A 26,882-nucleotide genomic window follows, 5' to 3' on the forward strand; every position below is an offset into this window, starting at 1 on the left:
CCCCTTTATTTTGCCTACCCACCCCCCCCCCCCACCTCCCCTCTGGCAACCACCCATTTGTTCTCTGTGTTTAACAGTCTGGGTTTTTTTGTTTGTCTCTTTTTTTGTGTATTCGTTTGTTTCTTGAATTCCACATATGAGCGAAATCATATGATAGCTTATTTCACTCAGCATTACACCCTCTAGGTCCATTCACGTTGTTGCAAATGGCAAGATTTCATTCTTATTTTTATGTCTGAGTAATACTCTGTTGTATATATGTATCATATCTTCTTTATCCATTCAACTATCGATGAGTTACTTCCATGTCTTGGTTATTGTAAATAATGCTGCAATAAACATAGGGGTTCATATATCTTTTTTTTTTTTAATTTTTTTTTTTCAACGTTTTTTATTTATTTTTGGGACAGAGAGAGACAGAGCATGAACGGGGGAGGGGCAGAGAGAGAGGGAGACACAGAATCGGAAACAGGCTCCAGGCTCCGAGCCATCAGCCCAGAGCCTGACGCGGGGCTCGAACTCACGGACCGCGAGATCGTGACCTGGCTGAAGTCGGACGCTTAACCGACTGCGCCACCCAGGCGCCCCTCATATATCTTTTTGAATTAGTTTTCATTTCTTTTGGGTAAGTCCCCAGTAGTGGAATTACTGGATCGTATGGTAGTTCTATTTTTAATCTTTTGAGGAGCCTCCGTACTGCCAGATTACCGGCCTCTTTCTTTCCATTAGGACCAGTTAGGACAGGAACGGTCTTGCCTGAGAAACAGCTAGAACCGAAGGAACAAAAACTGGTAGATTTCAAAAACCCTTTGGGCAACTGCAGACTTAAGTTTTGTAGCAAACGCATTAAAATAACTTCCAATCCATGTGTTAGGGGGAAAAGGAATCACTTCTGTGCTGTCTTCAGAAATTCAAATGAAGTCATTTTCCAAAGGGAAAAGAAGTTGCAAAAATGCTAAGGTTGACCACTTCTCAATAAGCTCTATTCCCGAGCAGACAAGTGTATTGAAATTACTTTAGGAAGGTTGTCAGCTTCTACTTGTTTGGGTCTAAATGAACTCCTAATATAAAAATGATCCTGAGTTAGACCTTGGCAGTCCCCTGCTTACAGATGGATTGAGTTCCCCAAATTGGATTCTAACCCAGTTGTTAGGAAATAAGAATACGTTTTGCAGTGAAACAATGTTGTACATGATGGTTAGAGTCCCAGGCTAGCCCACAAAACTCCATTTAACTCCTAGTGTTCTAAGAAGAATATTATCGACCGGCGTTTTTCCAACTGGAAGCCTCAACTTATTAGTGGTCATAAAAGCAATTTAGTGAGTGCTGACATCCTTTTAAAAATAATGAAATAGAAGGGTGTCTGGGTGTCTCAGTCGGTTAAGCATCCACTTTCAGCTCAGGTCATGATCTCAGAGCTCGTGGGTTTGAGCCCCGCGTCAGGCTCTGTGCTGACAGCTCAGAGCCTGGACCCTGCTTCCGATTCTGTGTCTCAGCCTCTGCTCCTCCCCAACTCACACTTTCTCTCCCTCTCTCTCTCTCTCAATCTCTCTCTCTCTCTCTCAATCTCTCTCTCTCTCTCTCTCTCTCTCTCTCAAAAATAAGTAAATATTTAAACCAATTAAAAAAATAAAAATGAAATAGAATAGAATGAAAAGGGAAAATATCAGAGTACGCTGCAGGAGATAAGAGTAGGTATTGTTTCATGGAACTCTGGTTTCAGATATGTGTGTAGTATGCATATGTATACTGGGTAACAATGCAAATGTATATTTTACTATGGTATAAGTTCAAAGAAAATTCGAATAGCATTGCAGTAAGCCATTCCTCCCTTTAAGACTTGTTCAGAATCACAGTTCTGGGTGTCAGGCTTACATTTGTGCAGAAACCTTGGATTTCAAGTGACTTAAACTAACTCCTATTAAGCAGGTGATGGTTTGTAGCAGTGAGGAGATGTGTGTGTGTAGCTCTTGAATGAGAAGCTGGGGTCCCTGGGAAGGAGAGGAAGAGTAGGAGTGATGTATGCTGGTGGAGTGGGAAGTTATGACTGGGATTCCCAGGTGGGAGTTGACAAGTTTTTTGTGCTACTTATGAGCTAAAAATGGTTTTTACACTTTGAAAAAATTGTTACAGAAAGAAGAAGAAAATGTGACAGAAACCATATGTGTCCAGTGAAGCCTAAAATATTAACTATCTAGTCCTTTGCAGAAAAAGTGTGCAGAACCCTTTATTCTAGGGAAACAAGGAGCAAGTAACTGTGAGGACTCTGAACGAAAGTAAGAATAACCCAAAGTTCACTCTAAGTACCGAGCCAGAAGATAAGGACGTATCTTCACCTAGTGTTACTACAAAGGATCAAGAATAAGGATAAACCTTAAAAGTTCTCAGTGAGAGAAGATGGAGTTACTAAGAAGTCACTGTCAGACTGACATCCAGCTTCTCATTAGCCAATATAGAACAGAAACAAAGTATTAGAAAAAATGCTTTAACCTGGAATTTTATGCCAGCTAAGTTATCTTCCAAGATTGAGGGTCAAATCATTGGTCTTAGCAATATTTTCTTTGGATCTGTGCCTGAATCAAAGCAAAAATAAACAAATGGGACTACATCAAAATAACAAGCTTTTGCACGGTGAAGGAAACCATCAACAAAATGAAAAGACAACCTACTGAATGGGAGAAGATATTTACAAATGACATATACAATAAGGGGTTAATATCCAAAATACAAAAGAACTCATACAACTCAACACACACACACACACACACACACACACACACACACAGTCTGATTAAAAAATGGGCAGAGTAGCACCTCGGTGGCTCACTTGGTTAAGCATCTGACTTCGGCTCGGGTCACCATCTCACAGTGTGTGAGTCTGAGCCCCGTGTCAGGCTCTGTGCTGACAACTCAGAGCCTGGAGTCTCCTTCAGATTTTGTGTGTCCCTCTCTCTATGCCCCTCCCCCCCTTGCACTCTGTTTCTCGTTCTCTCTCAAAAAGAAATTAACATTAAAAGATTTTTTTAGAAAATAGGCAGAGGACTTATTGGATAGACATTTTTCCAAAAGCATACAGATGGCCAACAGACACATGAAAAGATGCTCAACATCACTCATCATCAGGGAAATGCAAATCAAAACCACAATAAGATACCACCTCACACCTGTCAGAATGGCTGTTACTAAAAAGACAAGAAATAACAAGTCTTGGCTGGGATGTGGAATAAAGAGAACCGTTGTGCACTATTGGTCGGAATGTAAGTTGGTGCCACCACTGTGGAAAACGGTATGGACATTCCTCAAAAAACTACAAATAGAACTGCCATGTGATCTGGCAATTCCACTTCTGGGAATTTATCTAAAGAAAACAAAAACACCAATAAAAAAATATACATGCATTTCTCTGCTCATTGCAGCATTATTTGCAATAGCCAAGATATGGAAGCAAATTAAGTGTCCATCAATAGATAAATGGATAAAGACGATGTGGGGTGGTGTGTGTGTGTGTGTGTGTGTGTGTGTGTAATCAGGCATAAAGGATTATAGATCTTGCCATTTGAGACAACATGGGCTTAGAGAGTATAATAGTAAGTGAAATAAGCCAGTCAGAGAAAGACAAATACCATATGATTTCACTTATATGTGGAATCTAAAAAATGAAACAAATGAACAAACAAAGCAGGAACAGACTCATAAATACAGAGAACTGGTAGTTTCCAGAGGGGAAGGGTAGTAGGAAGGTGGGCAAAATAGGTTAAGAGGATTAAGAGGTACAAACTTCCAGTTATAAAATAAGTAAGTCGTGGGGATGGGAAGTAAAGGTAGGAAATATGCTCACTAATACTGCAATAACTTTGCCTGGACGGCTCAGTCAGTTAAGTGTCTGATCCTTGATTTCGGCTCAGGTCATGATCTCACAGTCTGTGGGATCGAGCCTCACATCAGGCTGCATGCTAAAAGCACGGAGTTTGCTTGGGATTCTCTCCCTCTCTCTCTGCCCCTCCTCCGCTTGTTCTCTCTCTTTCTCTCAAAATAAATACATAAAATAAACTTAAAAAAAAGAATCTTTCGAAAAAATATTGTAATAACTTTCTATGGCAACAGATGATAACTAGACTTACTGTGATCATTTCATAATGTACATAAATGTTGAATCATTATGTTGTACACCTGAAACTAATATAATACTGAATGCTAACTATACTTCAATAAAAAAGATTAAGGGTTATATAAAGAAAATTTCTAACACAAAAAGTTTATGACAATTTCCCTTCTATAATTCTTCAGTGAAAATAACTATTAAAATAGGTATTAAGTGAAAAGAGAATCTCGAAGGACATTTGTAAAAACTAATGTGTATTTGACCATCAAGCAGGGCTCAAGAACTGTCAAAGGATTAAATCATATAGAGTATGTTTTCTAACCACAGTGGAATTTAGAAATCAAAAGATTACTAGTAAATCCTCATATGTTTAGAAATTAAGTAATGCACTTCTAAATACCCATAGATCAAAGAAGAAATATTTCAATCAGAATGATAATGAAATATGACACATCAAAATTTGCAAGATGTAACTAAATATGTAAATATTTAGTGAGAAATTCATAACATTAGAAGCATGTATGGGCACCTGGGTGGCTCAGTCAGGTGAGTGGCCAACTCTTGGTTTCAGCTCAGGTCATGATGACACAGTCGTGGGATTGAGCCCTGCTCAATGTGGAGCCTGCTTGGGATTCTCTCTCCCCCTCTTTATCTGCCCCTTCCCCTCCCCCAAATAAATACATAAAAACTTAAAAAAAAAAAAAAAAGGATGTGTGAGAAAAAAAGGAAGGGTTAACTGTGCATCTCAAGAAGTTACGAAAAGAATGACAGACCCAAAGAAAGTATAAAATAGAAATTAATAAAAATAAAAGCAATAACAATAGAAATCAATGAAATAGAAAACAAATATATAGTAAAGGAGATCAACAAGGCCAAGAGTTGATTCTTTGAAAAGACTCCTAACATGGGAATCTCCTGGTGATCTGAATCCATTAAAAAAAGAAAGACGACACGTACAACCGATCTTAGGAGTGAAAAAAGGGTCATCATTACAGATCTAATAAGTAAATGATAACTATCTAAATGGTAAGAGAATATCATGAGCCATTTTGTATATATGTTGAGTTTGAAAATTTAGACAAAGTAGACAAATTCCTAAAAATATACAACTCACCCAAACTGGCAAGATCATATAGAAAACTTGAATATGTCTAAATATTAAGGAAATTAAATCAGTAATTTAAAATCCTGCCAGAAAGAAAACACCAGGCTCAGTTGAATTTACTTGTGAGTTCTACCAACAATTAAGGGAGAAATGAACGATCTTAAGCTCTTTTAGAGAAAGGAAAAAAAGGGGAAAATCCCCCAATGTATTTTATGAGGCAAATGTAACCATGATATCAAAATTTCACGAAGACTTAATGAGAAAGGAAAGTTACAGACCAATTTTACTCATGAACATAAATACAAACATTATAAATAAATTATTAGCAAACCAAACTGGCAATGTGTAAAAGTAACACACCATTTACCAAGCAAAACTAACAGTGTAATTTGCCTGTTAAAAGAATAAAGGAGAAAAAGCATATAATCATCTACATAGATGCAGAAATGATACTTGATAAAACATCCATTCATGGCAGAAAATCTTGGCAAATTAGGAAAAGAAGGAAAATTCTTTAACCTGATAAAGTCTTGAGAGAGAGTACAAGAGCGGGAGCACCCTGGCACAGGCTCATGCTTATTTCGAAAGGTGATAAATGTCCTTGTGTATAAAAATTAGATCCCCATCTATACCATTCAGAAAAATAAATCCTAGGAGGATTAATGCCATATATTTGAAAATAAAATTTCCAGAAGAAAATATAGGAGAGTATGATATCAATAGGGGAGAGAATTTCTTAGTAAAGACATAGAAAGCACAAACTTAAAAGATTAATGAGATTTACAGTGTTAAAACTAAAAATGTTCAACAAAAGACATCATAGCTGGATGCCTGGGTGGCTCAGTCATTTAAGCATCCAGACTCTTGATTTTGGCTTAGGTTCATGGGATTGAGCCCTGTTTCGGGCTCTGCCCTGGGTGTGGAGACTGCTTGAGATTCTCTCTCTCTCTCTGTCTCTCCCTCTGCCCACCCCCACCCCTGCTAAAACAAAACAAAACAAAACAAAACAAAACAAAAAACAAAACAAAACAAAACCACATTGTAGCAAAGTTAAAGAACAAGTCCAGATTAGGGAAAGATATTTGTGGGGTTTTTTTCTTTTCATTTTTTTAGAAATTTATTTTTGGAAGAGAGAGACAGAGTACAAGCTGGGGAGGGGCAGAGAGAGAGGGACACACAGAATCCGAAGCAGGCTCCAGGCTCTGAGCTGTCAGCACAGAGCCCGACATGGGGCTCAAACCCAGGAACCATGAGATCATGACCTGAGCCGAAGATGGACGCTCAACCGACGGAGCCACCTAGGCGCCCTGATAAAGATATTTGTTTTTTTGTTTGTTTGTATTTATTTTTATTATTTTAATTTTTTTATTCTCAAGTTTGTTTTTAACTGTTTATTTTTGAGAGTGAGGGTGACACAGCGAGTGGGAGTGGGAGTGGGGAGGGGCAGACAGAGAGGGGGGGAGAGAATCCTAAGCAGGCTCCTCGCGGTCAGTGCAGAGCCTGATGCAGGGCTCGATCCCAATCACAGCGAGAGCATGCCTGAGCCAAAATCAAGAGTTGGATGCTTAACCGACTGAGCCACCTAGTCACTAGGGGAAGATATTTGTAAAGGATTAGCAACTAGAATTTATAGAGAGACCCTAAAAATCAGTAGGAAAAAGGCCACTCAGTAGAAATCTGGGCAAAGGCTACAGACTGACACTACAGTAAAAAGGAAATTGAGATGGCTGAAAAACATGAAAAGATGCTTTCCCCAGCGTGCTGCCAGGAACGTGGAAATGGAAGCAACATGGTGACATCACACATATCAGAAAGGCAAAATCTAAAAAAGTCTGACCATGCCAAGCACTGTGGTGAGGGTGTGAAACACTAAGAGCACTCCCATGTTACTGGTAAGAGAGTAAATTCTTTTTTTTTTTTTTAATGTTTTTATTTATTTTTGAGACAGAGAGAGAGCATGAGAAGGGGAGGGGCAGAGAGAGAGGGAGACACAGAAGCCGAAGCAGGCTCCAGGCTCTGAGCTGTCAGCACAGAGCCCGACGTGGGGCTCGAACTCACGGACCGTGAGATCATGACCTGAGCTGAAGTCGGAGACGATTAACCGACTGAGCCACCCAGATGCCCCAAGAGAGTATATTCTTAAAACCACTTTCCAGAGCAATTTAAGAATAATTAGTAAAGCTGAGGATGAGCCCAGCCCATGATTCACCTCTAAGGAAGTTCTCATACACACACACAAATAACTATGCAAAGCGACGAATGTGTTGGCTAACCTTACTGTGCTTATTGTGGTAGTAATTTCACAATAGACGTGTGTATTACGTTATCCCGTTGCGTACCTTAAGCCTACACAGTGTCATACGTCAATGGCATCTCGATCCAGATGGAAAATGTGTTGTAAATTTTTTAAAAATGTCCTAAATCTTATAAAAGCACGTAGGAAGAAGACTAGAAAGAAACTCGTAGAAAGCTGAGCAGTTGTTAACAGTCTGGGTAGTGAGATTATAAGAAAATAAGTTATTTGCTTTGTTTTACTCTTAAGATCTCCCTAAATCTCTCCGAAATGTCACTTATAAAAATATATGTAAAAATCAGTGCATCTCACAAACAAGAGCCAAACTGAAATACTGCTGTAGAAACTTTCCCACTTGGCACTGTAACCCCCTTATCTCTGGCCCGTCACATCCCTCTGAACTTCTCTTTTTTTCCCACAACTTCTGGGCCAGAGACAAAATGGTCATAATTAATATGCAAATGCTACAGGTCACCCCTCCAGTGGCAGCTGTCCCAGCAGAAAAACCTTTCTAGCCCCGTTAAATTGTGTGGCTTCTTTCCTTCTCACAACGTGTAGATTACTTTTATGCTTCCAAAAACCCTTAGGAAAACACTCTTAATCTGAGGTAACAAGTCAACACAACCGATGATGTGGGTAGGTTCTCTAGGCCCGCTTTTGATGTTCAAATACTCCTGATGAAAAGAGCACCCTTCAGTTGAAGAAGGACACAAATCATTAGAGCAAAACTTACAGCAGGTACTGCTCTAAGAACCCAGGTGTCATGGGGCACCTGTGTGACTCAGTCGATTAAGTGTCTGACTTTGGCTCAGGTCATGATCTCATGGTTCATGATGAGTTCAAGCCCCCACGAGGGCTCTGTGCTGACAGCTCAGAGCCTGGAGCCTGCTTCGGATTCTGTGTCTCCTTCTGTCTCTGACCCTCCCATGCTCACACTCTGTCTCTCTCTCCATCTCTCAAAAATAAAAATAAATGTTAAAAAAATTAAAAAAAAAAAAAAAAGAATGCAGGTATCAAATCAAGAGCAAGCCACTAATTTCTGTATCAGTGGCTCTCAAACTAATTTAGCATGGATCAGAATCACCGGAAGGCTTGCTACAACATAGTTTTGACTGGGCCACCCCTAGAGTTTCTGATTCAGTCAGTTGGGGTGGGGCTGAGAATTTGCATGTTTTAATTTCTAAATTTTTAAAATTGTCAATTGAGGTATAATTGACATATCACATTGTATTAATGTCAGGTGTACAACATAATGATTTGATATAATCATTGCAAAATAATTGCCATAATAACTCTAGCTGACATCCATCACCTTACCTAGTTATAATTTTTTTTCTTGTGATGAGAACTTTAAAGATCTACTTTTTTCTTTTAAGTTTTGTTTTTATTTTGAGACAGAGAGAGAGGAGAGAGAGAATCCCAGGAAGGATCCGCACTGTCAGTGCTCAGAGCCGGACGTGGGGCTTGATCCCATGAGTCATGAGATCATGGCCTGAGCTGAAATCAAGAGTCAGATGCTCAACTGACTCGGCCACCCAGGCTCCCCAAGATCTACTTTCTTAGCAACTTTCAAATATGCAATAGAGTATTAGTAACTACAGTCACCATGCTGTACGTTATATCCTCATGACTATTATAAGAATTCGCATTTTAAACAAGTTCCCACATGACTCTGCTGGTGTGGCAGGTCTGGGGACCACACTTCGAAAGTCACTGTTTCAGATCTTGATCTTGCTGGCCTTCAGGCATTGTAGCTATGGTTTAGATGTCTTTTTTAATGACCTCCTTGATTTCATCCCCTTGGAATTTAAATGTTGATTTTAGGCTTCAGAACCAATGGATTCTGTTGTCTGCTACCCATGTTGTGTCCCATGAAAAAAGTGTAATACTGTCCAAATGGAATCCTTGTATCACTTGCTTCCTTCCCACTGGATGTTGAGAGAAGAGTTCAGAGGATTTTGATGTCAGATTGTTGAGTTATAGGGTTACCAGTGAAAGCATCAAAAATTGCCACTGTATCTTTTTATTTAATTTTTTAATTTTCTAAAAAGATTTTATTTATAAGTAATCTCTACACCCAAAGTGGGGCTTGAACTTAAACCCTACGATCAAGAGTCACATGCTCTATGACTGAGCCAGCCAGGCACCCCTACTACTGTATCTTTCTAGCACCCAAAATTGCTACTGTGTCTTTATGGCAAAGATTGTCACTATGTCTTTTTAAAGCGAAGATCGCCGCTGTATCTGTTTTCTGATCAGCAGTAGAGAATCTGGGCTTCTCATTGAGACATATGCCAGAGGTAATTTTTAAATTATGTAGAAGTTATACACACACTCTCTGACATTGGAGAAGAACACTGTTTTACGGGCTTCAGAAAGCGTTGTACTTTAATCTTCTTTTTGAGACAGGCTGACAGACTGACAGACTGAGTTGCTTAATCATGTAGGGCATGATTATACCACTGAGACAGTATTTCTACAAATATTTTAAACAATTTGAAGAAACAGGATTAGATTCAGTAATACACATGTTAGTAAAAAGGAAGAAAAACACATACTCTTCCCCCACTTTTTAACTTCTCTCTTTCAGTATTAATTTTAAAAGAAAACATGCAGGGCCTAGTCACATTCACAGATGGACCTCTTCTTTATGAGCTGAGTCTGGTTTGGCTTATTTTAAAATTGTTTCTCCCCCTTTTCTTTCCTTTTATTTTTTAAGATGATCTAGAGCCATCATCTCAGTGACAAAAATAACTAGTCATTAGTCTGACGCTAACTGAATGGTTCCTTTAATGGGGAATCCTCAAGGAAAATAGAAGCCAGTATTTTCTTCAGTTAGTTATTACTGAAATCCTTTTCTGATATGCAGTTCTCTCTCCAAAAGACTGTCTTAGGATTTAAAAAGATTTAAACTGATACTATTTTATGAACCTATCTAGACTAATAAATAATACTTAGAGAAACCTTGGGTGGGGGTGGGGGGTGGTGCTGGTATGTAGGAAGCCGTCTTGACATCTGTTAAAACACCGTGGTTTTGAATGATGCTCTCCTGAGGACAGTAGGAGAAAAAGCAGAAGTGAACTTTCAACCAGACTTCAAGTGTCTTTGAAGAAACTTCTGCTGAGCCCTCGAGACAGTGACAGATACTCACCAGAAAATCTATTCCCTCAATCCATTTCCTGTGCTTCCTGCTTCACCTGGGTATGTCTGCTGGTTGTTCTTGGTCCGACTCTCCTGCCTTCATTCTCCTTTCCCAAGCTCTTCTCCTTCCTTATTTTCTGACTAGCACCCTCTCTTCTGCTGTGAGCCCTCCAGAACGCCCCTGGAGATAAGCTCCCAATAATGCGTGTTTTCCAAAGGGAAGGATTTACAATAAGGAAAGGAGAAAGTATGGAGTGAGGGGTGGGAGGGAGGGGTGGGAGTAAGGGACAGAACTTAAAAAGGGGGGGGTGCACAGTAGCCCAAAGGTGGAAACAGCCCAAATTTCCGCCATCAGATAAATGGATTAACAAAATGTGGTCGGGACACCTGGGTAGCTCAGTTGGTTAAGCGTTTGACTTTGGCTCCGGTCACGATCTCACAGATCATGAGTTCAAGCCCCGCGTTGGGCTCTGTGCTGACCGCTCAGAGCCTGGAGCCTGTTTCAGATTCTGTGTCTCCCTCCCTCTCTGCCCCTCCCCCGCTCACAGTCTGTCTGTCTGTCTGTGTCTCTCTCTCTCTCTTTCAAAAACAAGCAAAAACCTAAAATGTGGTCTATACATACAATGGAATATTACTCAGCCGTAAAAAGGAATGACATACTGGTGCATGCTACAACATGGATGAACCTCAAACATTTTACGCTGGGTAAAAGAAGCCAGGCACAAAAGGTCATGTATTTTATAATGCCATTTATGCAGAATATCTAGAATAGATAAATCCATAGGGACAGAACAAAGATGGATGGTTGCTGGGGACTGGAGAAAACTAACTGGGGGAGGGGTTTGACTTTGGGGGCTTAGAAATGTTTTGGGACAAGACAGAGGTGATGGTTGTATAGCATTGTGAATGTACTAAGTGTGAGTGAATTGTTCACTTTATCTATTTATTTTTGTATGTAAGCTCCATGCCCAGTGTGGAGCTTGAACTCACAACCTTGAGCTCATGACCTGAGCTGAGATTAAGAGTGGGTCGCCGCTTAACCGACCGAGCCACCCACGGGCCCCAAATTGTTCACTTTAAAGGATTAATTTTATGTTACATAAATTTCATGCCAATAAACTTAAATTTTTTTATGTTTTTATTTATTTTTTAAAAACTTTTTTAACGTTTATGTTTGAGACATAGAGAGACAGAGCATGAACAGGGGAGGGGCAGAGAGAGAGGAAGACACAGAATCCAAAGCAGGCTTCGGGCTCTGAGCTGTCAGCATAGAGCCCGATGTAGGGCTCAAACCCACAGACTGTGAGATCATGACCTGAGCTGAAGTGGGAGGCTTAACCAACTGAGCCACCCTGGCACCCCTGTTTTTATTTGTTTTTGAGAGAGAGAAAGAGAGTAGGGGAGGGGCGGGGGGGGGGGGAACAGAGGATCTGAAGCAGGCTCTGGGCTGACAGCAGAGAGCCCGGTGTGGGCCTTGAGCTCACAAACCAGGAGATCATGACCTGAGCCAAAGTCTGAGGCTTAACTGACTGAGCCACCCAGGCGCCCCTCTAAACTTCAGATGTTTTCAAAAGAGGGCACTTTGTCAAAATTTCCAACTCCACTTTTAGATTTTTATAACCACATCACTGTAATGGTATCTCAAAGAAAGTTTCACATTTAATTTCGATATTAAGCAAGGAGAGGTCCTGGGCTGACCTCCAGATCTTGAGTATTGTGTCAATCCTCAATAAAAATAGCCCTAATAACAATGGAGCTAATAAAGTCTCCCTGGGAGTCAGTGATAGAACTGAGGATGGACCCCAAGGAACGTTACCTCTTAGTCTTTTCTACATTCCGCTGACGTCTCTCCCCGTCCCTGAAACTCCTGACGTAATTGAAGACGACTTGTCAGTGATATCATTCACCCAACCAGGAGAAAGCGCAGAGGAGTCCTGAACATGGGTTACAGATCGCCATGTCCTCTGGAGGCTGCCGCATTCAGATTCAGTTTTGCCCTTGGCAAACTTGTGAAGCAAAATGAAATCTGTCTGGGCTGCCCTTAACTCACTCTCTTCTAATCGTACAGCCCTTTTGGGGGCCTTCCTTCCCCCCTTTATCTTCTGGCACCTAGAGACAGCTTCCATCCCTTCATCCCCCCATTTCTTATTCTTCCATCTACAACGGTATTTAGAAAAGAGGTTGACATCATTTCTTCCCCAGGAGTGAATTTTCCATAAGTCTCCCAGACAAATATTGTTGGAGGTATCTCCATCATTTGATACTGGACATTTTTGCAGGGTTTCTAAGTGTTCACAGGACCCACCATCCATCTGCACGGCGTGCTTTACTTAGGAAGAGGCACACTGGGGACAATCACTGCTGCACATCACTGTCAAGTTTGTTTGAAATCTAGGTACCACAGAGGAGAAAGAGCAAATATAGTCAGAGAAGCCTAGCAAGAAAACTGACTTTCAACAGATTGAATTGTAGAAAATTAGAAGTATCTAACTGAAGTATAGAAGTGAAGTATAGAAGTATAGAAGTGATTAGGATTCTAGTTTTAGCTTTGCCCACAGGCAGATAGGTGGGTTTCTACACCTAGAAGAATCAAGGAGTTGACCAGTGATCTGATTTGGACTAGTTCCATTTTAACTGAAAAATGGTTTATCCTCAAGGAATTGTGAGTCATTTCTGTATTCTCTTCCCCACACCACGTGGTATCCGTTAATAACAACATGCAACCACGGTGTCCTTGCTTCACGGAGTCACAAAGATGGGGGACCAGGTGATGGGCAGCTAAACTATAGTCAGAAAAGCAATACATCTGTGCTTGCAAATAATCCACTTTTAGCCCCTCACTTTGTTAGTACAGCCTCTTTTTGCAACTTCAAAATCATTAATTTATTATGTAGTTTCAAGGATGCATACCCCTTTCCTTTCCTTTCCTTTCCTTTCCTTTCCTTTCCTTTCCTTTCCTTTCCTTTCCTTTCCTTTCCTTTCCTTTCCTTTCCTTTCCTTTCCTTTCCTTTCCTTTCCCTTTCTTTCGTTTTCTTTTTTTTTTCTTTTTAGACTTTTAAATAATCTACACCCAACATGGGGCTTGAACCCACAACCCTGAGATCAAAAGTTGTATGCTCTACTGAGGAAGCCTCCAGGCACTCCTCATACCCTGTTTCTGATTCTTGTTACCAGGAACCTATGGGAACCCCTGCTTTCTAGGAACAAAAGGTGTTATCAGTGTTAGATGATCCGGTTAGCAACTGTTGGGAACTGCTGGTCAACCAAGATAACCTTAGAGCTTTGTCAGCTAGTAGGTGTCTCTCTGGGAGCTCAGCTTGCTTTGTGTCCTGTCCATTCTGATCTGTCAGGTCACAGCCATGCACCAGAGAACCAGAAGGTTGAGCAAAACTATTTACGCATACATCTCACTCCCAATTTTCACATGTTTTAAATGCAGACTTATAAGATCACAAGGAATATGGGCAACGTAGTTGTGCAAAGAGGCCTTATCAGGACCCTTCTTTCAATGAGACCTAGACACTCGTCTGCATCTTTTCCTGATGTTTTGATCTGCTGAATGTTCACTGAATATTTGCCATTGGTTTTTATAAATCTTCTTTGGGGGTGGGGACTACAATGTTTCCTCTTCTTATTTTCCATATTTATTTTTCCATTTGAAGTTCAGTCTTTTGGGGGAAGTTCCTTGGTCTGTGTTTGGGAAAATTCCTTGTGGGGCTGATGCCAGAACTCTGGGTGACTTTGAAGTCCAGACAACACCAAACTGAACATGGTCATAGTTGGTTTTTGTTTTTTGTCCCTCTGCTATTTGCACAAGTATCAGTTAACACTCAGTACCTTTGGGCAAGCCCATGGAACCTTTAGAAACTAGATGGATCCCAATGAGTAAATTAATTCAACAATACTGCAGAGATAACATTAACATGCCTGTGAGTATGCTGGAATGGATATTTGTAAATACTTCAAGATTTTCAAAACAGCATTGGCTAAAGAGGTGAAGTAAGCCATTATTTTAAAATGTTTTATTAACAGCATTTCAGAAGACTTTAGGAGCCAAACTGAATGGCAACAATTTTGGATGGATAGTTTTCTAGAGTTTTGTTTTTGTTTTGTTTTCTTTGTACAGCTGATTACCTGATACAGCCAAGAGGTGCCGACCAGGGATGGTGCTAAAGAATGGCTCTGGGGGAGCCCAGCTCCTCTTCCAGGTTGAGAGTCCTTGAGGGTCCTGTTGACATGGCAGCTGGGTTCAAAGCAAGTGATTCAGCAGAGGGACAGAAGATACCATGTCTTTTCTAATCTAGCATAAAATCAGTTCTGCAAATCACCAGTTGTGCAACATCCTGTTGGGTGTACAGACCAGCCCAAGTCAGTGTGGGAGGAGCGTATACAACATGTGAATACCAAGAGGCAGGGAACGCTGAGGCCATCTTGGCAACTAGCCACACCTAGATATACCTGGTCACATTATCTTAGACCAGATGAAGTCATGGGAGAGCCAGTAAGTCCTCTGTTTTCAGTGGCCCCTCTGTGTACTATAGACTTGCTTACCTCCTAGGGCTTTTCCCTAGCTTGCCTTCCTATTCAATCTTAAAAATTCCTGAGAATCGGAACATTGCAGAGTTGGAAAGATCAACAATTACCTGGTCCAATTCCCTCCTTTTATAGCTATCGCTATTCTTAAGACCAATCTAAGATAGGTCTTAGGTTACCTATGATAACCCATACCTATACGTCAGATTGAGGGCCCTGGAAATTTCCTTTAAGTGACTTGGCTTACTAAGATCCAGAAGGTCGAGGGTTTACGAGTTACCTTTATACTGCTTCCCTTCTTATTTTAGGGCTTTGCTCTCTGCTGTATTGCACAGCCCCCTCCCCCTGTTGCCTAGGCCCTGTGGTTATGTGAACGAATGAACAGAGAATCAGTTTTGAAGAAGGATGGAAAAAATGCTTATGACCTTTGATGCCAGGAATGTAAGCTGGTAAAGGATTAGAGGGAGGTTGGGGTATTTTATTTCTTGGTTCAGCCCAGTATATGCTCCCCCCTCCAATCTGGTGGGAATGGGGGGTCATGCCAGGCATTGAAGGGATAAGTGGACCAAACCTCTCATACTCAAATCCACCCTTCCTTGTGCCCTCCCTGTCAAATACCCGAGTCAACTTTCTTCTCTCAAAAGGGGTCATGGGATTCCCTATTCCTTACTCCCATGGCTGCCCCCCCCGTGCATAATTGCCAACACGATTAACCAAATGGAAACAGAAGCCACTGTTTTCCGGCTTGGACCAATGTGGGTGGAACACCGAAAGATACACTATTACATTTCTGGAGAAGACAGGATAAGAGCAAAAGAATCAGAACTAAGAAGGCCTCTGAGGCTTTGGTTTTTAGAATGGTACTTACTTTGGGACTGGACCTCTCCCCCCAGGCTGCGTTTTATAATTATACATGTTAATACTGCACCAAGTGCCAGCACCACTGACCTCATACAAAAATGGCAGCTCTTCTCATTACAGCTCCAACCTACTAAATGAAGTTCGGTATGTCCTGTTTAGGCCAAATCCGGAGAAGTGTAAGGCACTGTAGCTCAGGGGAAAGAGCAATAAAATTGCTAGTGTGGATGATTTATACCTGGCACTCATTAACCTGGTCTCCCCTTCAGTACCTAAGCCATACAGATATTTTCCACTGTGTTTTGTTGGCATTTTCCCCTCCGTTTGGACACGGGCCAGAGGCAACCCCTCTCATGAAGAACTTTGAAAATCTGACTTGAAATAATGCAGACTTGTGTCCTTTATAGCTGTTTGGCAAAGTGGCTTGAAAAATGTGAGTGCTTGAAGATTTCAAACTGTTGGCAATAATAAGATCTTCTGTTTCCAGGAACACTGTCAGGCTTTACATCTTGTTGTTCTGCTTAAATTATGCCAGATACTAGCGATATTTCTAGGAGTGTTTTCTAAGGTGGGGTCTGAGACTTGGTCATGTATGTGTATCTGTGTGTGTGTGTGAGAGAGAGAGAGAGACAGAGAGGTAGAGATAGAGGCAGAGAAACAGCAAGGAGATGGAGTGGGGTTTGTCTGTGGCCCCTGAGGGAAATCTTAGAAGCAACTGGTACTGAGACCAGAGCATCAAAGACTAGAGTGGAAGGATAAGGTGGGGGTTGGTTGAAAAGTCAGAAAGTCTTATAGGAACAGAAGGAGCTGTGAACAGTGAGAGATTGAGGGCTATTGCCCAACAATTCAGGGAAGGAAATGTTCTTACTATAAACAACAGGGGTCCTAGACAATCTGCTTGGTGGTCAAGAGTTCCTGACAGAGAGAAATTGGAGTAAGTCATTTCCCAGAGGAGAGGCCATTGGTTTACCCGCTGGTGCTTCTGAAGGTTGTGAGTCTGTGCCTGATACCCCCCAAGCCCCCGACCTCCACCCCAGCCAATTTCAAGAGAATATCCAAGGGGTTCTTTGCAGCAAAGGGTACCGTGTAAGCTCCACAAACACCCTGTAGCTCTTTAAACCCAGCTGGACCAAAAGGAAGCCCCAAGAAACCTACATAAGCTGATTATGCTGGGTAGCATTCTTGACAGGCTTGAGCAATGAAAAAAAAAAAAGCTGAACAAAGTGAAAAGAGGCAGCAATGTGTTAAGGACTCCAGTGAGGGAGGTGATCAATGCAGGCCAACGCACTCAGCCAAAACACTAGTAACAAGTGAAGATAACACTGTAACACTGCTCGCCTCATCCCAGATACAAAGAGACTCTGGACAAGATGATATTACCCTTTGTATTAGGTACCGCTTCACAAATATCATTTTTTATCTTCCCGCAGTGTTTCAAAGGCTTCATAAAATTACGCACGCCACAACAAGATGTGTTCACGAATGTCTGCTTCCTAAGCTGTCTTGCACCACGAGCCCTGTTCCCCGTGGCCTTCCTCCCCACAGACAAAGCGACTTGAGGAACATGAACAGTTCTTTTCTGTGCTACTCACACAGATTGGCGTTCCCGGCATAGCGAGGGACTCAATAATGGGAAAACATGGAATTTTATAGATCCTATGCTCCACAGATGAAGTGGAGATTTTTGGAGCCGAGAAATCATTCAGAGGAGATTAAGTACCAGAGCTGGTGTCTTATATGGTGGTTCCTTTGCCCTAAAATCCCTTCCCCTGGTGTGCCCTAGATGTGTTGGTTCACTAAAGACCACCATGAGGAGAGATTGGGGTAAGAGGAGAATGTTGCAAGCTATTAGTCATTCATATGTTAGTGTGAATTAGTTTATGCAGATTGCTTTCCTTCTGTTACTGCTGGTATTGGCCGTGCCCAGTTGGGTGACTGGGCAGCATGGAGCATTTGAGGGGAGGACACAGCTCTAGGTTGGATTCTAAAGTAGCGGCCATAAGGCAGCTTGAGAACTCTGGAGACCAAGAATCGAGGAAGAATGCCAAAAAGGATGACAGGCCCAGAAACTTCTACAGGCCATAATGTGGTTGGAATATAGAAATAATAGTATAGGTCTGAAAATGGGTTTCCTGAGGTGTGCACCTTAACAGGTATTAGGATAAGAAAGTTCACTTCGGGTGACATAGATTTAGAAGTTTCTTGGCTGCAGGACGGCTCTGAGCCTTTAATATGCTAATGAGCTGATGAATATCCAAAAGAGGACTGTAGTCTGCAAGTTTATGTTACCAAACATTTGGAGAGTATCTCGTGGGATTGGTGTGCAACAGGACACATTTTGGGGAGTACATTTATTGTTCGTTTAAAACAAGAACGTCAAAAGTCTTGGGCAATATTTTCACCTCTGAACCTCAGCTGAAAATAAAGGTGTTAGGTTGGGCCATCTGTTTCTTTCTAAGTCTAGAATCTAGAGCCCATGCGAAATGAGAACAGGTACCATTTAAATGAAGAGTGGCTGGGCAGGTTAGAACAGAAGCACATGCAAACTTCAGTCATTATGAAATCTCTCCAAGGCCGATCTTGCTCTAAAAGCAGGAAAGGAGTTCATTTCTTCCTGGACTCTTCGTATTCTGCTTTGGCGCCTCTCCTGGGACCAGAGCTCGGAGTGTTCCATGCTTCAGTTACTAATTTCCCTCTCCACCCAAAGTGCTCAGACCTACCCAGCATGTCTCAGCTAAGTCCTGCCAGTTTTCTCTCCTAAATAACTCAAATCTGTCCCTGCCTTCCAGATCCCTAATCTTGCACCTGTCTCCCATCCTACTGCTCTAAGAGGACGTCCCATGTCTCCTCCATTCTAGTCTGTTCTCCACACCACAGTCACAGTTTGAAACACAAATCACATCTTGTCACACTGTCCCCCACCCCCCGCACTCCCACTCCACTGCCCCCAATGTAGTATCTTCTCATTTTTCTTAAGGCATAGTCAAAGCTCTTTATTGAGGTTTTGAAGGCCCTAAGGGGGCCTCACTCATTTCTGCTACCTCATTATATCCATGTCGTCCTGACTCTGTATCCCAGCCACACTGGCTTCCTTCAGCCCTCAGACTTCCTGCTGTCATGTGCCACAGGGCCTTGACACATGTTGCCCGTTTTGATTTTTGCCGTTCTTGATCTCTCAACTAAAGCCTCATTTTCTCAGGGGATGTGTCTCTGACCTCCTTGGCCAGGTTGAACCCTCCTATAAACATGTCATCATGGTACGACGTGCCTTTAATTTTACCTACTGCAGTTGCATTTTATTTATTTTTTTATTTAAGCTTATTTATTTATTTTGTTTAGTAATCTCTACACCCAACATGGGGCTCAAACTCATGAACCTGAGATCAAGAGTCGAATGAGCCCCTGCAGTTGCATTTTACATTTATGTCCGCAACTGTGTGATTCAGGTCTGTCTTCCACATTAGACTGACTAGTTACATGCTCCGTGAAATCAGTGTTTGCCCATAATTACATCCTGAGTGCTTCACATTGTGTCTGCTTGGGGGGGGGGGGCCCTCAATAAACATGAGGAAACCAGTCTTATTTCACAACATGAGTGATTGATAGGACCTTAATCCCCTTAGAACAGTGGGTTTTGCCTGAGGTCCGTGCAGGATATCCACTTCCAATGAATGGATACAAATGTTTGTGCAGGTGTATTTTTCTGAGGATAAGTGTTCCTGTCTTTTAACACATTCTCAGAGGGGCTATGCACTACTCCCCTTCCTCCCAGAAAAGTTAATAACAGTGGTCCTGGGTTGTTTTGTTTTGTTTTGTTTTTCCCAAAGGAATTCCTTGTTACCCAAATGAATTATAAATAACTAATATGTGACAAGTCCACACAAGACAAGGCAAGGTCAAGGCCAAAGCCTGACCGATTGGACTGGTAGAGATACAATGAGATAGTCCTGGATATAGATGGTTTATTAGTTACCTAGATAGTGAAAGGAAAATAACCAAAGTGCCAGCTCCCCATGGACATAATCCCACATGCAAAAGAGGATGACACCAAAATAAAATGTCCATAATGAGTCACCTTGTCGCTGAGGGGCCAGCCTTAGATAGCAGCTTAGCAGGTTTTTGGTCTGCAGCTCGATTCTGAGGGGCGAGGAAAGAAGCCTCACAGCTCTTCGGAAGCTGGGAGGCTCTGAGAAACTGCTTCAAGACAAGGCGGGGAGGGGCAGGGGCCATAGAGCACCCCTCACAGGCGTCCTAAGGCGACTATAGGCTTTTGGCCAAGACTCAGGTGAACTGTCGGTGGAATCTCACCTGGGGACTACAGGCCTTTGGCCATGACTGGCCATGAAGGGAGAGTCTCACCTATGTGGCCCATGTGGATGCATGCGAGGTCCCCATTTCCTTACAATATGGCAGTCGAGAGTGAATACTTCTCTTCAGTGTGAGTGAGGATGATTTAGACCAGTCAAGCCATTGACCGTGTAGGCAGGTTATTCCTAATCAATGCCTCTCCCCTGAGATCAACTGCTCCAAGTGGCCTGCTTGTCATTCCTGTAAACAGAGTCTCTAAAAGTTCAAACGATTTATCTATCTTTCTGCCTCTTAATGGTTCTCATGGCAGTAGCAGTGGATCAGAGCTGTCTAGTTGTAGGAATAACAATTTTTTGGATCCAGGGCCGCTATTGTTTTGGAGGGGGACAGTGGGGATGCATCCTGTATTTCTAACAATTACTTTAAAATCGAACTTTTCACCAGTGGAGAACTGTTTGTATTTAAGAAATGGCCTCCACTCAGTAAAAGGAGCCAGGTTTTGCTAAGACTGGGGAGAATGCACCATGGGACACTTCCCAGGCCCAGGGATGAAAATCCTGCCCCACCCTCTTCCTGGGTTTGATAAGCTCGTGGGGTAATGTAAGGAGGCTTCTAGCCAAGGAGTAGAGACAGCTCAAGCTCCTCAGAGGAGATAAGGGGAATCCCGGGAGGCTGGGAGAAAATGCAGATTGAGTTCTCTTACAGTGAACTGACTTAGCCCCAGGTTATAAGCAGCCCACACTCTGATTTTAATAAGCTTCAGGGCTGGTACTTCTTCGTAATGAGCAGACTTTAAAGGAAATGAAACCACCTCATGAGTTTTAGTTCATTTGTTGTATAGAAGAAAGCACTCCGATTAGTGATCGGAATGGCGGTAGGTAATGTCTTGGAACCAACTGACGAGTTAAAAAAGGATTTGGGAATCAGAGTAGTTCTCTGGCCTACTTTCTAGCTGATAGAATTTCAGTCTCTCTCTTCACAGAATCTCAGTGTGTGGGCCCTTCTCTGCTTGAGAAAGAGGGTTCAAGACAATGCCGTCTCCAAGCAGTGTTGAGTAAGTTCCTCCTTTATGAGAGGGGGTATCTCATGCTTGAAGCCATTGAGATACTATCATTGAGACTACAGTCATGAGACTACAGTCATTGAGGCTACAGTCATTGAGACTGCTGTCATTGAGGCTGTCACACTTGCAAGTCTTTTTGGCGCTTCACCATGAGAGGATGTTTAGGGGAACTCAGCAGCCATCCTCCAGTTGAAGTAAATATTTGTGTGTGTCCAAGCAAATGCCCCATGTCTTCCATGTTTAACCATATACAGCAGAGACAGTAAATGTCATGAGTCCTACATTTTCTTGGATCGTAGGTAAATGCAGAAAGAATTGGCTTATGGCGTTGAGGAGAGCCTGAAGCACAGAACCATTGAGGGTTTTGCTGAATGCAATGGAACCACCGTCTCTGGAACACCAGGGGCCGGTCGCCATAGAAGCAGTCAACCTGAACCGTTGCAGGGTGTTTATCTTCAGGAATCTTGAGGCCCACCCCCAGGAGCCCTGGGCTTCCAGGAGGATCACTGCCCCTCTGACAAGCATGGTGAGTGACACTCCTAAAATGCTGAAGGGGAAAAAATGGATAAAATGTATAAGAAACCACAGTATTTGCTAAAACTTAAGAAATGATGACATGAATTGGAAATACAAGTTCTTGGTTCTAAAATGCTTTCTCGGACATGAATTTGCTTAAATGACCTTGACTTTTGTTTTCTTTACCTGTGAGATGGGAATATATTTTGGTCCAATTTTCAAAGATGCCAAAAGGACTGATGCACTAAAATAATGCCAATCATGTTGTAAAAAAAAAAAAAAAGCCAACCACGTTTGCGGTTATAAAGAATAGTGTGCTTGACCCTGTGTAGCCTATGGGCGAATTAAAGTGGATGCAGAAAGCTATTCTATTTAGGTAGTTAAAAAATTAGTAGCATTTCCTTGATGTTTGGATTTTAGTTTAAACCTGGGCTTCACGAGAGAAAAGTCTCTCTGTATTCTCTGACTGAGAAGAGACATGAACAATTATTTGGAGAGAGAAATATGATTTTGAAATTCATGCCCAGTGCCCGCACTCTGAAGGCACACATCAGGCTTCAGAGAACACTGTCTGGTCTGCTGGGAGTGCAAATGCAGAGACTGTCTTTGCTAATGGTCTGTAGTAAGAGGGAAAAAGAAAACACAGGCGATTATATCCCTCAGGTCTCCGGGACATTGCAAAGGATCTTGCCAGTAGAAGGAAACCAATGGCAAAAACTCCTCTGCTCCCATTTAAAATGTCACCACACCAGAGTGAAAATCTATAGTAGTGCTCATCCTCCATTATACCTTTGCAGATTCTAAGCTCGGCAAAGGACATCTTCAAATTTACCTCTTTCCTGCTTAAGCTTCCCAATGGCAATGCCTAATGGGCTGCCAGCATCCCCACACTGTTCTGTCTACATAGACTGAAACCCAATAACGGAAAACACAAATCAAATTGGAGAGCATGAGTCACCTCCCTGGCGGGGTGGGTGGGAGAGATGGGGCGAAGCAGTTAGCTCTCAGCACACGGGGGGTAAGCAGGGAGAGCTGAGGTCAGATGCTGGTCATGATTTGGCTCAAGGGTTTTGCATTCCTGTTACACTTCAGGCCTCATCACGCTCAGTGACTCATGAACCGGGCGCCCATTAGCACACGGATATTATGAAGAAGAAAGGAAAATGAACTGAATAAAACAGACAACAGAATGGGTGGGGCTTGCCCTGGGGGGTGCGGCAGAGTCAGCGACAGTGAGTGGTCTGCAGCTGGGCCTGTACCGGACGGGGGCCTTCGTGTCCAAGTGGGAACGGTGAGGGAGACAAGGCCGCAAGGAGACGCAGACCACGTTGATCATCTGAGTGGCGGTGGCGCTGCTGTCTCCGGCTGGGTGAGCTTGGAGAGAAGTGTGCACCCTGCCTCTACGCCAGCATTTTTATGTAGTCCAGTAGGACAGTCGCTCTCCCGTAGGGGAAATAAGTGATGTTGGGCCACACTGGGCCACTTCAGAGAGGTGGGGGGGGAGGGCGCGGGGGGAGAATGGTGTCTGACACTTGCCCTTGTGGGTGGAGAGTGGTCTTCTTGGCTCCAGCGTGAGAGCTCCTGTATGTTGACAGTAGGTTTTTTAAAACCTGCAGAAATTGAGGTGTAACTTCTACACAACGTCTTTGTCCTGCCTATAATTGTTGTATTAGACCGTTGAGTCCAGTACAACAAAATACCATGGATTGGGTGGCTTATAAAGAACGGAGATTTACGGCCGACACTTCTGGAGGCTTGGAAGTCTAAGATTAAGGCACAAGCGTGGTTGTGTTCTGGTGAAGGCCCTCTTTTGGGTTCATAGCCAGAGCCGTCTCTCTGTATCCTTACATGGTGGAAGGGCTAGTGAGTTCTGTGGGGTCCCTTTTATGAGGGGACTGATCCCCTTTGTGAGGGCTCCACCCTCGGGACCTTATCCTATCCTAGCCACCTCCCGAAAGCCCCACCTCCTAACGCCATCGTACCTGGGGGTTAGGACTTCAACGTATGAATGGGGAGGGGGGCACATTCAGACCATAACATACAGTAAAGTCACATGCAGTAAAACTGGATGAATTTTTGCATATGCATATACCCCTGTGAACAACCACCATTTTTTTTTCACCTGGGTGCTCCAGGTCAGTAACGTCACTCGTGATTTCTACCATCAGAGATTCGTTCTGCTCTTCTCGGGCTTTATGTAAATGGAATCTTGGCAGTCGATGCTCATTGTGTCTGCCTTTGTCCCTCCCCGTTATCTGAGATTCATCCCTGAGGGAGGTTCCGGTGGGCAGCCGACTGAAGGACGTGCGTCTGCCGCGCTTTGGTGCTTTATTTCACGTTGACTGAGGTTGCTGCGATGTGTCAAGAGGGCAGATGCCGTGTGTAAATTCTTTCAGCTAAAATGTTCTGCATAAAAATAGCTGGCACACAGTCCGGCGTCGTGCCACAGCAACTAAACAAACACTGTTTATGGTGCATATTTTTTTTTTTACTCTGTGTGCTTCTCTGCTTCTTCTTGTGGGGTATACACATTTCCTCCAGCCTCGGGAAGGTGGCCTTTTGTTCACAAAGAGTCACAGAACTGCCATTGGCTAAATCACGGGGTGGTTAAGGCTGCGATTGAAACTTAGGAGACAGCGTTCAATGTCACCTTTGATGATCTAAAATGGCACCCGGGGAGGCGGGAGCTCCTCCGTAACAGCAGACAGAGGCTCCTTCTGGGATCGTGTGCTCACAGGGTCTTGATGCACCTGACTGATGTTATTAAACTTTAAGGACCCCTCTGAGAAGGATGTTTCGCTCTGAATAGCAGTGTTCCCGGGGACATTGTGACCTGGTGACCTCACACAATTGAATCTCTCTCGTTTTCTAGAGAATCTGAAGCTTCTCACCATGAAGCTGACCAAGAATAGCAGTGCGGTTTTCTCCTTTTCTGCTTTAGCACGTTCCAGGGGACCAGGGGCTGTGCTTCCTGAACACAACTGGGACAGGAGCTTATGGAAATGGATTGAGATGAATAGACGCCCAGAGCCAAGTTCACAGATGCTGCACGTTGAGAAGTGCCATGTCCCTAAGCACCCTGCCGGAGGGTCCCCTTAATTTGGCAACTGTAAAGTAAACATCTCTTCTTTCACATAGCCCTTGCCCTACAGGCCACGGCCCCACATAGATAACTATCCCTCAGCTGAGGTGGCCACTCAAGCCCATGGCTTCGCTGCCTCTGGGCAGCCCCCCTATCCTGACGCGGGCAGCCCCCCTATCCTGACGCAGACAGCCACGGTGCCTCGTGAAAAAATGCCCCGAATGAGAGAGGAACGTTCACCTAGGGGAGTGCCGGGCTACTGAAATGTGGTGATCTTCTTCAGGTGTTGGTAAGCCAACAGATAAAAACATTTAGAAAGCAGAAATGAGAAACAGTTACATTGGAAAGAGGTGAAGGGAAGCAGACTTCAAAAAGACTGACCGCCTCCCCCCCACCAGGTAGAAAACCAAATAAAAGAGGAAAACCACAGGCTTACAAATTGGGCAAACTTATATTCTTTTCTCCATGGTGGGAAAAAAGTAACTTTTTCACACGCCTGTCATATCCTCATGCGTTGGCATCGTGAAAGTCAGGCACAGAGCTGCATCTTGTTTAGGGAGTTCAGGTTTGTTAGGAACTGCTCCAGTCTTTATTATCTCGTGGACCAGACATAGACAGAGTGGCACTATTATTTTTGCTTTATCTCAGGGTGAAAGTTCTTTCTTTCTTTTTTCTTTTTTTTTCTGTTTCCTGACCGTGGTATGTCATATCCTTGATCAGAATGGAGCAGAGAAAAATACCAGGTTTGCTCTGGAGTCCCTCCTTTGTTCGTTCAAGTTCCTGCCCCAAAGGTGCAGATTTGACCGCCTATGACGCTTCATGATTTTCTGATTCAGTATCATTAATATGATGTTTTCTTTAATTCGATGACTTTATTTTCATAGGAGTAATGAATGTTTAATACACAAAGACCCTCTGTACATTAAAAGAACTAGAGCCACATGATATTAAAGTTTAAGAATTCCTTCTCTCTGGAGGCCTTATAAAGCTCCGAGCGGTATAAGTTTTATGTCTTAGAAGTATTTTTTTTTAAAGATTTTTACTTTTTTAAAAAAAAATTTTTTTCAACGTTTTTTATTTATTTTTGGGACAGAGAGAGACAGAGCATGAACGGGAGAGGGGCAGAGAGAGAGGGAGACACAGAATCGGAAACAGGCTCCAGGCTCCGAGCCGTCAGCCCAGAGCCTGACGCGGGGCTCGAACTCACGGACTGCGAGATCGTGACCTGGCTGAAGTCGGACGCTTAACCGACTGCGCCACCCAGGCGCCCCAAAGATTTTTACTTTTAAGTAATGTCTACACCTAATGTGGGGCTCGAACTTACAACCCCAAGGTCAAGAGTTGCCTGCTGTACCCACTGGGCCAGCCAGATGCTCCTGTCTCAGAAATACTTTATTTTTCTTGTCAGTTTGTCCACTGAGATCAGGAACCAAGAACCATCAAATTCACTTCTACCAGGCTTTGCCCACAGTACCTTTAACTTCTGGATGTATGTGTTAGTCAAGGTTCTCCAGAGAAACAGAACCAACAGGAGATAGATAGATAGGTAGATAGATAGATAGATAGATAGATAGATAGATAGATAGATACAAACAAGCATACGTACATACATACATACATACATACATACATATATAGATTTATTATAAGGAATTGGCTCACATGATAATGGATGCTGGGAAGGCCCATAATCTGCTCTCCGCAAACTGGAGACCCAGGAAAGCAGATGGTGCCTGATTCCCAAGGTCCGGGAACCAGGAGGTTCTGATGGTGTAAGTCCCAACGTGAGGACAAAAGACTGGTGTCACAGCCCACGCAGTCAGGCAGAGAGGGGGGATTTGTCCCTTCCTCCGTCTTTTTGTTCTGTTCAGGCCCTCAGCG

At 42.9% G+C, this 26,882-nt stretch overlaps 1 long non-coding RNA gene across 5 annotated transcripts in view; it reads left to right on the top strand.

Moving 5' to 3' along the window:
- The window catches only part of LOC131489987 (uncharacterized), a 97,661-nt gene that overhangs the window by 20,409 nt on the left and 50,370 nt on the right, over positions 1-26,882 (top strand). For 4 of the 5 annotated variants that reach the window (XR_009250879.1, XR_009250883.1, XR_009250878.1 and 1 more), the window contains exon 5: positions 21,703-21,929. This is a non-coding gene — a long non-coding RNA (uncharacterized LOC131489987). Of the gene's footprint in view, positions 1-21,702; positions 21,930-24,860; positions 26,008-26,882 lie in introns of those variants that run through there. The other variant, XR_009250882.1, reaches the window with a different exon arrangement.

This window comes from Neofelis nebulosa, chromosome 11 (assembly GCF_028018385.1).
Source record: "Neofelis nebulosa isolate mNeoNeb1 chromosome 11, mNeoNeb1.pri, whole genome shotgun sequence".
In the NCBI taxonomy this organism is placed as follows: domain Eukaryota; kingdom Metazoa; phylum Chordata; class Mammalia; order Carnivora; family Felidae; genus Neofelis; species Neofelis nebulosa.